General features: G+C 44.7%; 1 long non-coding RNA gene across 1 annotated transcript; it reads left to right on the plus strand.

The window, feature by feature from the left end:
* The first annotated feature begins 1,159 nt into the window (after positions 1 to 1,159).
* LOC139057032 (uncharacterized) lies at positions 1,160 to 3,935 on the plus strand. Its single transcript, XR_011512531.1, has 3 exons — positions 1,160 to 1,488; positions 2,685 to 2,741; positions 3,802 to 3,935. It is a non-coding gene; the product is annotated as an uncharacterized lncRNA (long non-coding RNA).
* Positions 3,936 to 16,394: the final 12,459 nt, after the last annotated feature.

The following is a 16,394-nucleotide window of genomic DNA, read 5'->3' on the forward strand; positions in this document are numbered from 1 at the left end:
TAAACATTCGCTTACTCCTGAAACTATAGCAAGCACTGGGTCACGCGCGCACGTGCAAACATCAACAGATCTCACTCAATGACGGCGAACACTCGCTGTCACAGCGTTGGCGTGATGAAGGGCGCGAGCAGAGCGGACCGAACGCTTCTGCTGCCTCTTCCTTCAAAGCGTTTCCGAAAATCTGCGCTATCTGAGCACACCCTTACCTCCCCCCCCCCCACTCCCAGCTTTGCATCCATCGGAAATTATCTCCAAAACAGAGCGAGGGTGGCGCAAGACCGGGCTAGAGCAATAGCTAGAGGAGGAGAAGCGCGCTAAACTAGCGCCTCCCTCTCCCGGCTTGCACGCGTTTTATCACGTGACCTCCTTAGATACTTGACTTGGGGCGCCCATCCAGCCCGGCTCAGCCTCGAACACTTCCTTTAACGCGCACAGTCAACGGCGCGGGATGGGATCTTATCGCACTTGACTTTATACGTAAGCTCGCGGTAAAACCGACAGGTATATTTCGACGGTTGTGCCCATATAACTGCTATCGCTAAATTCACAATAAACAGAAAATTTTACTGAGGACCAACAACGCTGCTTCTCCACGTCGTGATACAGCGGTGAACGATATTTCGGGAAAATGTGTTGCTAAATCTCCGTCAAACACTACACTCGCATTTGGTGACAGCGGAACGCAGTCGCAAGAAATTGTGGAGAAAATACCGGAGTTCTGGCAGCTTCAGGTGCACTAGATTATTCAGTAACGTCGGCGGCTTTGTAGTTATACCTTACATCAGAGGAAACTGCACTCGACAGAGATCAAGGGCAGCCGCACCGTTATAGCTAAGCAAATTAAGAACAATTACGCCGCGTCTTCCCACTTCGAGCACGCTCCGACAGCCCAACGATAGATATTTCAAACGTAACCGCACTCGGACGAGCAAATTTTGCTTCTGCGAAGTGAACGTAGCGGGTATTTCAAGACGCGTGTTAAATTCACGGCTGTTTCATTCGTGAGCATTACTTACGTGACGTAAAATTATCAGTGAGCAAAACAGTTTTTGTTTTAACGCAAGGAAAGAAAACCGAAACTAGTTGTGCGGATTCAAATGATCCAAAGCCGAAGCCGTCAATAGTATGACGCCATTTTTCAGTTGTGTTGCATCTTGCGCGAGTACGTTGTCGTCGAGTGGTGGTTCTTTATTCTATGGAGTGGTTCTGAAAGCGCTGCGTTAGGGGCGACTGCAAGCAGGCGTTGCGGCAAGTTACGGTGGGAACTTCTGTGCGTGCTGTGTGATTGCGACGAGGACGACTGCCGCCAGCAGCGGCGTGTCGCCGATTTCGTCTTTGCCGACATCGAGCAAGTGCAGCGCCGGAAGTGTTGCGTTTTGCACTGCATTTTCCTTGTGATATGGGAGATCGCAACGCAGAGACGACCAGATGCATACGAAAGACTACCAGCGGAGAGTGACCTGTGCCATATTTCTCTTAACCTCTCAGGTAAGCATATCAGCTTTTGTTCCGAGTTTACAAACGGCGCGTAATCGGCCCTTCCGGCACGGCTACATTTTGCGCCACGTTTCTCTTGGCAGTTCACAGACCTTTCTTAGGCATGCGTGGGCGTATGTATGCGAAAATACTACTGGTAGACGGAAGCCTCAGGAGAGCATCTGAAATTATAGCAAAGCTGTACTGCCATAGATAAACACCGTTCTTAACGACTCCAATAACGAGTGGCCTGTCCCATCGAAAAATCCGTAGAATACCAAGTACTGCGTAACTTGAAGTGTAGTGTGACCAGTGTGACTTTCGCTGGCGAAGACAGGTTGTCGAAAAAACAGTAGTCTATTCTGAAGATTTACTAGCGCTTTAGGTATATTACCGCGAATAATAAAAACGCTACCACGCTGTATGGCAGTGTAAGGCGATGTGGCAGCACAGATATTTTCGTAGCAGTAAGGCGGCTGCATGCACGAGCGAACAGACACAACCCTTTAAAAGCGCTGAAACAGAACAAATTAAATGTGCATTTGGCGTCAAGTCGGAAACACATTGGCTTACAGTATAAGCCGATGTATAATGCTATTATTTTTTATGTCATCTTTATTTTCACGGTTGTAAATATTTAAAAGCATGAATTTGCTGCAACCTTTATATAGTAAATCCTACTAGGCGCACAAAACCTGGCTGTGTTGTGTAGAGAATTTGTGCTATTCCTACTGTATTTTCTATTTTGAGTCCGGTGTTTTATGAAAAAGAGGGACTTTTTATTTGTAGTCTTATGTTAGTGCAGATATTCGGCAAGCAGAAATGAGTTGATTGCAAAGTTGTATCTCCCGGTGAGCTGCACATGAACCCAAGCTTATCCTGTTTTGGCTATTGTAAGGTGCATATAACAATTTTAAGTATATACAGCCGTAGTTGGCTTTGTCACTGTAGCGTATTTTGTAAAAGTAGAATGCTATGATTATATTACTGTTTTCATGCAAAAATACCTTTTTTTCTTGTACCACGAAACGCTCACATCATTGAATGAAATGAGGTGTGGTGTATTTTTCTAGGAATTTATTAAAGGAAATTTCGTCTGCAGTGTATCAGAGATTAGTTTACTTTCTTTTACTGAACAATGCATTATCTCCTCTGCTACTGCTGTCGTTCTGTGTATCTTTGTAATTTTGAAATGTACTTTATTTTAGGTATTCAAGAAATGGCAACATCCAGAAGAAGACGCCATCTTATCCAGCACGTTATGGGTGAGACAGATCGTAGCAGGCACTTTTGCATATCTCATTAGCATATGATGCTATTTGTTTTAATTTTTGTGTCCACTTTCCTGGCCTTTTTCATTTGAGCATTATTGTGCAAAGGGTAAGACTTTTACATCTAGATAGAGTAATCGTCCAAAAGAGAGAAACATGGCTTTAGGAGACGACACACATAAGCCTCCTTTGTCCGTATCTCAATGTCGCGCAGTTACTCTGTCATTATCTACCAACAAGCACAAATTCTTCATCAGCTACATTTACTAATTCTCCGTTATTACAACTTAATTGATCCAACATTGAAAGTACAGAGGTTCACAGGAAGACAGAGACTTGAAATGATAAGAGCCGTAGAACAAGGAGCATCGCTGGAGCCAATGTTTCGACAAAGAGAAGGAGATAAGTTTTCTTGCCAAACATTGGCTCCAGTAAAATTTCTTGTTCTATCACTATTTACGATTAAAAGACAGCATTAGTGCTCTTGCTGAAGTATTATGCATTATGGAATAAAAATTTGCAGGGTTAAATGTCAGGAATGTGAAATTTCTTGTGTATTTTAATGCTACAGCGAAAGCCAGAAAAACAAGATGTAGAGAACCACATTGTTATTTGTCTCTACCCAGTTTGGCCAGCTTCATTCAGAGCTTGCACTTTGTTGCATTAATGACCACTGGAATTCATTAATTGAATTGCTTCGTGATTTACTTATATTCAGAGATATTGAACTTGTTTTAATGCAGCTTAACATAGTGCATGTAAAAAATATGCAATGACATTTTAAGAGGCTTGCAGTTGACTAGCAAATCACTTGATGGTATGTGCTCAGGTTACCATTGAGCTTCCACGCACAAATCGGATGCACATTTTTTTTTCATTGCTTGGATTTTCATAAACATAAGTACCACTTCTTCTTTATCGATGTTCTAGTTGTGTTGTAGGACCTAACTGTTTACATTTATTTGTATTGGTATCCATGTTACACGGACAGCTGAATTTTTCTTGTAAACTGTGACATGGTAGGACTAAGAGCGTTTGTGCAAATTTGCTGCAGGTACACTCTGGTGGCTCCCGCCCCTGCATCCTACGACCACCGTGTCCTCACTATGTTCACTAGGGAGTTCGAAGCCTTTGGAGGCTCCTGCCACTGCGTCCTGCCACCACCGTGTCCTGACTACGTCCACTAGGGAGTTGGCAGCCTTCGTGATGGTGCCAAGCAGGCTGGAACCTGACAGAACGATCGAGGTAAATACATGTAATTAAGTGGCAAATTCTTGAGTGAAGTGGCTTGTAGCCACTCAGCAATGAAAGAATTAACTTCGAAGCAGTTTAGACTCCCTGCTATCGGTGCAGGAATGCTCAAGTCCATCCATTTTGCCTTAGCCGCCAAGAGGCTATGTGGATTAGACAAAATGCGATGCAAATTTTGAAACTAGTAGGAGACCACTTGTACAATTTTTTTTCTTGCTTGACACAAAACTGCTTTGATAAAGCTTTAGCAATTTAAAAACAATACAGTGTACTTTCATACATGTTATTAGGCATAAATTTACTAGGACTGCCTCAATAGTAAGTATGCCGATAAACTTCCACCAAAACTGACTTTTTTTGCTAGTTCATCCTCATCTCTGTGCACTGCTGCATAATTTATCTTCCTGAAACCAGTTTTTGCGTGCAGCACAAGTCCTAAATATGTGGATTACATAAATTTGCAGCTTTTGCTGTAAGCGAGTTCTATGAAAATAAAGTTAATAGGCCATTTTGTCCATTTTTAATGACCCATAATAAACTGAGCAGTGGCTAATAAGCAGTTCAATTTTTGGTGTAAGGCCTCTCTTTATTGTCCTGAAAAATTAGGCCCCCTTAATGAAGGAACCAATTTTTTGGCTATGCCTTTTATGATGCATAGTTTAGTGCGTTACACAAGTATTTCTTGAAATTAACATTTGTCCTATATTGGAGGGCCTCCAGTTTTTCGAAAAGAAATTTCAAGTGGTCGTGTGCCAGGTTGGGACAGCTCGCATGAAATAGCCTACTTACAGAAATAGGGAGGGCCATACCCGCCATGGTTGCTCAGTGGCTATGGTGTTGGGCTGCTGAGCACGAGGTCGCAGGATTGAACCCCGGCCACGGCGGCCGCATTTCGAGGGGGGCGAAATGCGAAAACACCCGTGTACTTAGATTAAGGTGCACATTAAAGAACCTCAGGGGGTCGAACTTTCCGGTGTCCTCCACTACGGCGTGCCTCATAATCAGAAAGTGGTTTTGGCACGTAAAACCCCATTATTTGAATTTTATTAGGGAGGGCCCAGTACACTTGACTTTATGTTAAGATACTATTATTGATCTACAAAAGACTGAATGAAACATTCTGTCCTATAAGCAGCTCTTCACATTCATTCATACTTTTGCGCATCTGTATACCTCAAGTCTGGTGACTTAAGTCTGTTTTCATTATCTGCTATGTGCCGATGGTAAACTTCAGGTTTGCCCTATGATGGAGAATATTTTGTTGCTTATAGATATGGATCTGTGTTTTTCAGGTTGCCTCGAAATTTTACCCAAGCCGTGCCACACACTTGGGCCAGGCCTCTTGCAAACGACGTATAACCAGGCTCAACGCAGGATGTCGAGTGAGTCCGGAGATTGAGGCAACCTGCTGTGCAACCAGCGTGCAACCTTTGGTGACTCTCAACATGTACCACCTATTTCACAGCTGCACTCAGCTTCCACCTATCCAAACCGCATCACCAGCTGTGGTCACTCATCGAACCATGGATGAATGTTGGGGTGGAGTGATTTGAAGAGACATTTTTTTTGTCTCTTCAAATCCTTAGCAAATACTTGTGTTATTATAATTAATATGTGTCTTTAGTGCCTAGTTTTTGATGGTTCCTTTCTATTAGAATCCTCGCCATCGATTCCTGCTATTATAATATATGTCTGTCTTTATGCACAGTTTTTCATAGTTCTTTTGTACTTGTCTATGTAATTGATAGGTTCATACTTCTTGTTATACAGAAGGCTAAAATGCAAACTTACGGCATTTTTTTCTTCCTTTTGATAATCTACAGCACTGCAAAGTGTTCAAGAAATGTAACCCAACGTGGGCTCTGGTGCAGGAAAAATTTAAGAGCAATATAGAGTACTTATTTCAAACACCCATTATTTTTGGAAAAGTAAAGAATATAGGAGCACAAAAAGAAAATATTAAACTAGAGAAACATGAGTTCCCCTCATAAGTCTGATAATAATGTGACTTCCCTTCACTGCAAAGACACCAGTAATATACTCGCTTACAAGGTTTGAAACAAGAAAGCTATGATGCCCTTGGCATTTCTCAGTGCCTATTTGTCACACTGACGAATGTCAAAGGCATCGTAGGTTTCATGTACACATTGGTTGTGTTACACTTTTGAGTATTGCATTTCTCAAACACAAAGGTTTACAGCAGTGCTTTAAATAGCAAATGCATTTCCTAATTTATTAGTGCAAGAGGAACAGTACAGATCATGTAAAAATTTTTTTACAGACTATATGTCCGTGGATGCACGCTTCTGATGACATAGCAGTGACGTGGTCGTGGGATGAATGACTTTATTTCAGATTTAAATATTGGCTTCCAGGTCTGGGTTAGTCTCCTACACTGAATAGTCTAGGTCAGAGCCCATTTACTAGAGAAAGTGAATTAAACGAGGAATTATAAACATCAAAAGATCTTGTTTAGGAAATTAATGTGACAATCAGCAAGGTTCTTTGGGTATTCATTTCCAAATTTGTAGGATATGTTTTATGACTGGTTTCATTATTGTGAGAACAAATATTTGTTTATTGTCACACTAGAGTTGGCTGCCCCCATTTGTATACAACCCCTTCACAGGCTAAAAATTCAGTGTTACCCTATTTACTCGCATAATGATCGCACTTTATTGTAAAGAAAATTGACTCAAATTCAGAGGTGCGATCATTACGCTGGGTAAATTTCCCACAAAAAGAGAGAGAGAGAGTGAACTTTAATAAGCACCAGCAGTTTTGTCGGCTGGGCCTAGGCCTCCCACGATGGGACGTCGAGGTCTTGCCTCTTCGCCGCTTCGTAGGCCTGCTGGGTCGCCCAGAGTTGGTCGTCGAGGTGGGAGCTGCGCAGGGCGGCGTGCCATCTCGACGAGAGGGTCACGGGATTAAGGGCTTGGTATTGGTGTTTGCACTCCCATAGCATGTGGGGGAGTGTTGCACTTTCGATTGCCGATTCAGTTTTACAGACCTTGCACGTCTGGCTCGGGTAGATGTCGGGGTATATAGTGTGATAGCGTGTGAGGGAGGGGTATGTATTCGTCTGTAACAGGCGAAGGGTGGTTGCCTGTGCCCTGTTTAACTTGCAGTGAGGGGTGGGGAAGATTCTTCTTGCGAGGTAAAATGACTTTACAAGGTCGTTGTATCTTGTAAGGCGGTCGCGTCCTGCGGGTGCACCTGCACCGTCTCCGGCACGGTTGACTAGTCCTCGTGCTACGGAGTGTGTAACCTCGTTGAGGTTGGTGAGGTGCGGGTGGACAACGCCGGCGTGTGCTGGGATCCAGACGAGGGTGATCTGATTTTCAGACGAATGCGGGGCTTGTCGTAAGATGCGGAGTGATTGATGAGAAATGCGACCTTTGATGTAGTTGTTGACTGCTGCGCGAGAATCGCTCACTATGGTGTGACAGGCTGGGTCAAGAGTGGCCAGGGCGATGGCCACTTCCTCGGCCGTCTCGGCATTTTTGGTAATGATGCTGGCAGCATGTCGGAGCAAGCCGCCCGCTGTGGTAACCGCCGCAAAGCGCCGTCCATCTTGGTACTCAGCTGCGTCGACGAAGGTGACGCCCGCGGTGTTGGCGTAAGCTTTGATGAGGGAAGTAGCTCGTGCCTTCCTGCGTTCTTTGTTGTAGTCCGGGTGCATGTTTCTCGGAATAGGGTCGGCGTGTATCCATTGCTGAATGTCGCGTGGTATTGGGTGTTTATCTCCATGTTGACGGTGGTAGGTTATATTAAGCTTGTTTAGAATGCTGCGGCCCGTTTCCGTGAGAGTAAGCCTCTCTAGTTGAGATCGACGTTGGGCCTCGATTAACTCGTCTAGCGTATTGTGGATACCTAATTGTAGTAGAAGTTCCGTGCTGGTGTGGTTGGGTAGTCCTAATGCCTGCTTATAGGCTCCTCTAATGATGATGTCCAGTTTAGACTTCTCAGCTTTGTACCAGTTGAGAAAGGGCGCAACATAAGTAATCTGACAGACGATAAAAGATTGGACAAGGCGGATGAGGCTGTCTTCCTTCATACCCCCTCGCCGGTTGGTCACTCGTTTCAGCAGTCTGGATGTATTGGCGGTCTGTCGAAGGATCTTTGAGATAGCCGTAGAGTTAGCTCCGTTGGCTTCTATGGTCATACCAAGAACGCGGATGCAAGGGACCACGGGTATAGGTCTGCCATCGCTCAGGTTGAGCTCTATTTCCTCGTATTGGCGTTTAGTTGTGGAGCCCCGCGGGGGGCGTCCACGGAGTGTGGGTCGGTATAGGAGAAGCTCCGACTTTTCAGGGGAACAGTGGAGTCCCGTGCCTTCAAGATAATTTTCTACGACGTCAATGGCGTCTTGTAGGGCAGTTTCGATTTGGCCGTCACTGCCCTTTGCAGCCCAGATTGTAATGTCATCGGCGTATATGGTGTGTTCAATGCCATCGAGTTTTTGTAGTTCTTGGGCTAATCCAATCATAACCAGATTAAACAGTATTGGGGAAATGACAGAGCCTTGTGGTGTGCCCGTGCTGCCGAGGGAAAGTTCCTCCGATCGAATGTCTCCGACCGACAGGAAGGCCTTCCGATTGGATAGAAAGTCACTTACGTAGTTGTAAGTGCGTTCTCCAAGGTTGAGCAAGGAGATGCGCTGAAGGATGGTGGAGTGCCTTATATTATCGAAGGCGCGCTCGAGGTCGAGACCCAAGATCGCCTTCGTGTGACGGGATTTGCCATCTAGGATCTGATGCTGAAGTTGGAGCATAGCGTCTTGGGTGGAAAGATGCTGTCGAAAGCCAATTATCGAGTGGGGATAAGCACATGTGTCTTCGAGGTGAGTGTTTACACGGGTTAGGAGTGCGTGCTCCATGACCTTGCCTACACATGAAGTTAGTGATATGGGCCGGCGATTGGCGAGGCTAGATGGCTTACCGGGTTTGGGGATGAGAATTACTTTGGCTGTTTTCCATGTCGGGGGAATGGATCCCTGGCGCCAGCAGGTGTTGATGTATTCGGTGAGTTGTTGCGCCGAGGGGTCATCTAGATTTCTTAGTGTTTTATTCGTAACACCATCTGGGCCTGGCGCCGAACGGCTGTTCAGCTTATGTAGAGCAGCATGAATCTCTGCCAAGCTGAAATCTTCATCAAGGGCAGGGTTGGAGGTCCCTGTGTATGGGCCGTGAGGTTGAGTGGGCCCAGATGGGATGTACTTTTGACATAAGCTATTCTTAACGTGGTCCTGGCCATGCGTCTTGCTCTCTGTGAATAAAAGCTTGGCGAGGCGATCTTGTTGATATGAGCGGGTGGTAGTGCTATCAATCAAATGTCTGAGGATTTTCCACGAGCGGGGTTGGTGGAGTTGCCCGTCTAGAGAGTGACATAGCTCGGTCCATTGCTGTCGACTTAGAACTCGGCAGTGTGCTTCAATTTCCTTGTTGAGAAGTGCGACCTTCCGTCTGAGTCTTCTATTCAGCCGTTGTCCCTTCCATCTAGAGAGGATGGATGATTTGGCCTCGATAAGGTGGGCGAGTCTACTGTCCATGCGCTCAGTCGGGGCGTCTGTTGTGATAATGCGGGTGGCCGATTTAGTATCAGACAGTAGATCACATGACCATGATTCTATGTCGGTAATGGGAGTGTCCGTCGCTGCTGTTACACGGCGTTTACGGAACGCATCCCAGTCCGTCCAAGTAAAGTCCCTCGTTCTTCCCATAACGGCTGTTAGGTGTGGGAGAGTAATTTCGATGATGCAGTGATCACTCCCGAGGTCGTGTTGGGTGTTGCGCCAATGGGCATTGTCTGCGTTTTTGGTGAACGTGAGGTCTGGCGTCGTGTCTCGTTCAGTAGAAGTGCCGAGGCGAGTGGGGAAGGCTGGGTCAGTAATGAGTGTAAGCCCGAGATCATGGGAGTCTTGCCATAAGTTACGACCTGCAGCAGAGCTGTGTCTGTAACCCCATCCTGTGTGCGGGAGATTGAAGTCACCTCCGATGATAAGGGGGCTGCTGCCTGCGATATTAAGGGCCTTTTTGAAGAGGGTTAGAAATCGGCTATGGCGTTGAGATGGAGTATTGTAGATGTTGAGGATAAATATTCCTTCCTTTCGTTTTCTGTGCGGGATGAGCTCAATGAAGAGGTGTTCGGTGCGCCGATCGTTGAGATTGTGTTCGATTGCGGTAATTCTTTTTCGAACGAGTGTGGAGACTCCGTGTGGAGCGTTGTTCGCAGTGAAAGAGTGATATCCTGGAAGGCTGACCGGAGTATTGTGCGTTTCCTGGAGCAAGATTACGTCGGGTTGACATGAAGTAGTACGGAGGTGTTGACGGAGAACGGGCTGTTTATGGAGGTAGCCTCGGCAGTTCCACTGCCACAATGTTGTGTCAGTTTTAGTGTGGGCCATGATGAAGGATAGGGGATGCCACAGGTGGCAGGGTGGCGGCGACGGCTCCTGTGGTGTCCATGGCTACGGTTTGAGCGGTGGAAGCGGTTTGTGTGAAAAGGGTTTGAATATTAGCTTCCATGGCGGTGACTCTGTGCATAAGGGCGATTAGAGAATTCTGTAAAGCTTCCACCGTGCTTTGGAGTGTTACGAGCATATCCTTGACCTCGGAGCGTACTTGGCCCTGAGCTCCTTCTTGGAGGGCACGCTTTTTGGGGGCTGGTCTTGAGAGTTCTTCAGTTTGGCTGTTGTTAGGGGGTTCTGGGGTGTTAGGTGTAGGTTGGGTTTTGGGTTGTTTGAGGCTGTGAACCTCCTGGGTAAGCTTTTGGATTAAATCACGCATAACTGCGTTTTCTTTCTTAAGATGTTCGATGTCGGTGTTGTCTGTGTTGGGTTTAGGCAGTGGGGGGGATTTTACGTGACCCTCTCGCGAGACGCCCGTCAGGGCCTCTGCGAAGCTCACCTTTTCTGAGGTATGTCTGGCTCCTGGAGTCGACGTGGATCTTGATCTGGACCGACCTCGATCCGACCTCGGTCTGGAGAGGGAGCGGGACCGGGACCGGTGCTTGGTCTCCATGGACGGGAAATCTTCTGATTGAAGGGCTGAATGCTGTGCTACTCGGCGTTCTCCGAGGCGTCTTCGTATAACATACGGCGTTTTGTATCTGGCAGTACAAGATTTGTCCGCTGTGGGGTGGGGTCCACCACACAACATGCACTTGGGTGTACACTGATGATCTTGATCTGGGTTGCGAGCTCCGCAGCCCCGGCAGATCTTGTTATTAGGGAACGGGCAAACGTCCATGCGGTGCCCGAGACGGCCGCAGTGGTAACAGATATCGATCTGCTTGCGGTACAGGGAGCATGGGATTAGTGTTGCGCCATACCGAACCATGTATGGTACGTCTGGTCCGTCGAAGGCAATGACGATAGTCGTGGTGGAACCGATTCGCTTTGCGGCCAGGGCTAGAGGATTGCGATCATTTATGATGTTAGCATCGACTTGTCTGGCGTCATCGGTGAGAGGGATGCCTCTGATGACCCCTTTGGTGGTATTATCTGGGGTGGCTTCGTACGCGCTGACCTCGTGGGTTACCCCGTTGACTTGGATGGACTTGATTCTTGCGTACCGGTCCGCATTTTGCGGGCTGGGTGTGCTGATCACCATGATGTTTTGCTGGTTGTTCGAGCATATTGTGTCGTGTTGACTGTCTTCTGAGCTAAGTTGCGCTGCTTGAAGAATAGCTGCAGTCACTGTAGGGCTGCCGACCTTGGAAATATTGAGTGCTCCTTTGGGTCTGACGATGATCTTGATCTCATTTGCTGGTAGTGGGAGCATGCGCCCGGCCTTGAGAACCTGAGTTCTAACTTGCTGCCTGGGTCTATAGCGAGAGCGAGAGTCTTGCGTCCTAGGTTGTTGTTCTTGGGATAGTTTTCGGCACCGCTGCTCTTCTGGGCGACGGGCGGTACACCGACGGAAACGGGCGGTACACCAGCCCATCTCGGTGGTTAACTCTTCTGGGGAAATATCTTTGCCACATACTTGGACTTCCATGCTTCGCAGATTTGGCCAGGGGCTTGTGCGTCGTAGCAGAGCTCGCACGGACACGCGCGGGAACGTGCCAGGTAGCCTATGTAGGCCGAGCACCTGGCGCACGCGCTTAGCCTTAGCGCGGCGACGGCGTGATCGTAACACAAAAGTGGTCGCGGTCCCGGAAAAATAAATGTCCCACCTGATAACTTGGTATCTACAGAGTCCTGGTGGTCTCACAGTTCGAATGGTACAAAATTAGGGCTGGTGTGCACAGAAAATCGCGGCGAAAACATTTCGAGAAGACGGAGCCGATGAAAACACAAGCTATGGGCGCTGCACTTCTTCTTCCTCCACAAAAAGAAAAAAAAAATATATCCTCTGGCATTTGCTACGGGATGACAACAGGTCAACAAAGAGGTGGCTGCCTCTGTATGTACTGCGGGACACACACACAAAAAAAACATGGTGGCCGGCAGAGCAAGCCGAACGCGCCGAACACGATTTTTTTTCTTTTCGTGAGTACATTACGTGCATTCAAACAGTTTCTTCCGTATCAGTAATGAATAATATCGGCAAGTTTGCGGCAATAACATAGCCATGTCCACTTTGAGGGGACAGAAACAGATGGGCGCGCTTAGCTGCCATTGACATAGGAACACATGGCGGGCATGCTGCGGAAACTGCGGCATTTGTCTTCACCACTATCCTAATATGGCACGTTTCCGCTAAGGGTGGGCGAATATCTTAGCTGCGTTACAAACGTCGGCGAGTAAATAGGGTACACTTCTAACGTATCACTGTAAACGTGGCTGCTATCATTGCCACTCGCGATTTGTTGCGTGCCCACAAGTGCAGACGAGAAGAAACGAAAGACGCCTTTTTGTTGTTTTTGTTGACCACAACCATTACAAAGCCTACACTTAATAAAGGCAAGTTTGGTTGTAGCTTTTTTTTTGTCATATAAGTGCGGAAAGTGATGGAAGGAATGAAATGGGGCATCTGCTTAAGAATGTTTGGTGCATGCACACTGCTTGGTTTGTCTTGAAGAGTTGTTCTCATAGCAGTTGACAGATGGTAAGCGCAATCATTATTAGCTAGACTTGGCACATGACATATCGCTGCGGCAAGTTTAGGGTGCAATCTTACATGAGAAATAAAAAAATTGAATTTTGACATCAGAATTTAGGGGTGCAATCATTATGCGAGTGCGATCATTATGCGAATAAATACGGTATTAGGTTGTTTTCGGTTTTACGCACTCAATGTTAAGGGATGCAAATGGTGACATACAACAGAATGCAAAAATGACTAATGAAAGCAAGCAGGGCGTGGGGCTTTTTAGGCATATGCATGCATGTGCTATTTATAAAGCTCCCCATGGTATGCCTGAAGGCATTTTCTAACACTTTGGTAGAAAACACTGACACCCACTTATTAAGGGGAAATACTCCTCAAAACAACTTTTTAATATATTTGTACTAGAGATATGAATATACTGTCATTCATAAAGTGTTTTATTAGATTTGAATTGTCATTGATTTTTGTGTAGCTGCTGTTCTTTAGTTATGGTCCTACACAGTGGCAAAATATTCTTGTGGGCACTTTCCTGTGTATAAAATTTTCAGAAATAGCTTCATGCTGTATCTTATTTAGCTAGTTATATACTGCAAAGTGATGACACCTATGGAAACGGCTTGTACAATTACTGGAACTATGCAAAAAATATTAGGCCACATTAAATAATTTTACAGATTGCACTTTCAATGAGATATCAGCATTCTGCATATCTTGAATAGTATGTATGCCAAATTTCGTTAGTATAGGACAATTATAAGTGCATAAGGTTATTGTCATGCTATTGTGAGAAAAAGTTTTCGAAGTATATTCTAATTTTTTTTCACAATAGTATGAGAAGTATGCAAGATTAGTAGGCAGGCCTGTCTGCCTGCCTACTAATCTTGCATACTTTTAGTAACTTTACATGCTATTTGAATAGATATTGGCACTTTGCAGTCTACAAAGAGCTGAGTTAGCTGCAGCACACTGCTTTTTGTGAAAATTTAATACACAAGAAAGTGCCTGCAAATATGACTATGTATTTTGCTGTTGTGTAGGACATAACTCGAGAAGCAGCTAAACAAAAACTAATGGAATATATAAAATCTGCATGAAGAACTCTACAATTGGCTCTCTTTTCAAACCTCTAGTACAAATAATAAAAATATTTCGAGTAATATTCAATCAGCAAAATGTTCCCCTTGCTACAGTGACCTACAACATAGCGACAAAAGTTTAAGGGAAGTCCTCTTGTCAAAGCGACTCTGGGCTGTCTGCCAGATGTAATTTTTGCAGATGTGCCAGATGTAATTTATGCTCAGTAAATACATAAATCAGTCATGCGAGGTATCTCACTTTAGGTTGCAAGTTCGAACTTCTTTTAATCTTGCTTGTTTTTATTTTGTTTCCTTTGTGAGCATGAGTGAGTTGGTGACCTTGGCACATATTGTCAAAACTGTTTCTTCATCACTGGGAATCGCAAAATTTCATTTACACATGAAATTCCCAGTTACTGATATGGTAGGCTTCGAGCTTAATTCCCTTATCTTTCATATGTTTATCTACCAAGTAGTTTTATCGTTCATTGAAACATATCCATGCAATGCAGAGTGGGCACCCAAATTATAAATATCTGTTCTTGCTTTCTACCCTGCTCTGGTGTTTTCAAAACCTAGCATTGGTGCAATGGCCTGTCTGCACCTGCAGAAAAGTAGTGAAGTGGCTAAAGTTAAAGGCCAACAACATAATTAAGATACAAAGCAAAAATATAAGTTCGCAATTGTCCCCCATAACCAGAGTTTTGCTTAGAATAAAAAAAAATGGACATCCTGCTCGGGTGTGAGAGTTGCTTTGGGTACCAAGGGGACTACGTAGCACCTGTGCTAGTGTACAGAAAGCAAAAAAAAATCACTCCAGATTGGAGCGGCAGCGGAAAGTTAAGCACCGATGTTTTATTTCACGCACCATTAATGTGGCTTATCATCTGCTCCTGTTGTATGGGAACGCATACATTGGGAAGACAATCCTTTGCGCCATTGTTACCTTAGCGGGACACCAGAGAAAGGTAGAAATAAATAAAATCGAGAACAGGTATTCACACTTGGCTGCACACAGTGTATTATTTGGAAGTGTTTCACTCTACAAAAGACTACTGTGATAGATAATCATAATGACAAAGACAAAAGAATTAAAAGAGGTATGTGTCAGTCATCCGTCCGTGACCTCCAGTGTTTATAGAAACACTTCTTTCTGTATATGTGCCAAGCCGTAGGGAGGCTTTATGTCTCACAGTCATGCTTGCTTAGTTAAAGATTGGAATAAGGGAAATCACAAGAACATTGTATGAGTGATTTGTAAATGTGGCACCTAATGTAACTTATTCATGTATGGGCTGAGGATAGATTACAGCCAGTGCATAATGTGCTCTTACAGGATGACTTGTGATGAGTAAAAGAAGCCTTCCTCACATCTTCCTCTTTGTTTCTTGTGGATCTTTGTGCACTATGTGTATTGTTACAGCTGCGTGCATGTAGCTGGGTATAGTTTATGTGTTCTGCTTCCTTCCTTGTCCTCATATTTCATGCGCCATCTTTGCCATAACAAAATACAGCTACCTGTGCTACTTATTTTGTCAATGTGTTTGCATTATGGAAAGTTTTGTATTAGCGGTTATTTCTACCTGTGAAATTGTCTGTGTCAGCTATTATACTTAATCTTGCAAAAGTATGTTTCTCAACATAAATAAATGATCAGTATAAGTGTTGCTGTATTTATTTTTGTAATTTTGTCAGTTATGAAGTTTTTATACACTGTTGCATGTTGTATGACAGAATAAAATTGATGCACAACTTCTTAATGTGGTGTTTTTCAGATGAATTTTCATCTCACGCTAACATGCACAAATTGTGTGGGAAAAAGTGCCGACAAGAGTACCATAAGGCAAGACAGCTGTTTTTACTGTTAGATTGGATTATCAATTGCCAACCAGTTGTTTTTAACAAGCATAGTATAATGCATAGATAATGTAATCTAAGTTGGAATGTTGTTTTTATTGCACTTGATTATATGGGTCTCATTTGCACATAAATGCAGCCTTTCTTATTTGTTATGTGTAGCTTACTTGCTTAGAATGTTAAGTCATAAGTTTAGAACAGGGAAATAGGTTGAACTTATAAATCTTTTGACATATTATAAGAGACTTGTGCGGTGGTGAATTAAACTTCTACATGAGTTACATAATATTTTGGGGTCTCATCAAGGTTCTGAGTGGCATTGCAGTGTCATGCATATGCAGCTGCAGGCTACATATTGGATTTTGCTTTTGCTACATTTTGCTTGGTTGGCTATTGATTCCAGTTTA

Source organism: Dermacentor albipictus, chromosome 1, assembly GCF_038994185.2.
Source record: "Dermacentor albipictus isolate Rhodes 1998 colony chromosome 1, USDA_Dalb.pri_finalv2, whole genome shotgun sequence".
NCBI lineage: Eukaryota > Metazoa > Arthropoda > Arachnida > Ixodida > Ixodidae > Dermacentor > Dermacentor albipictus.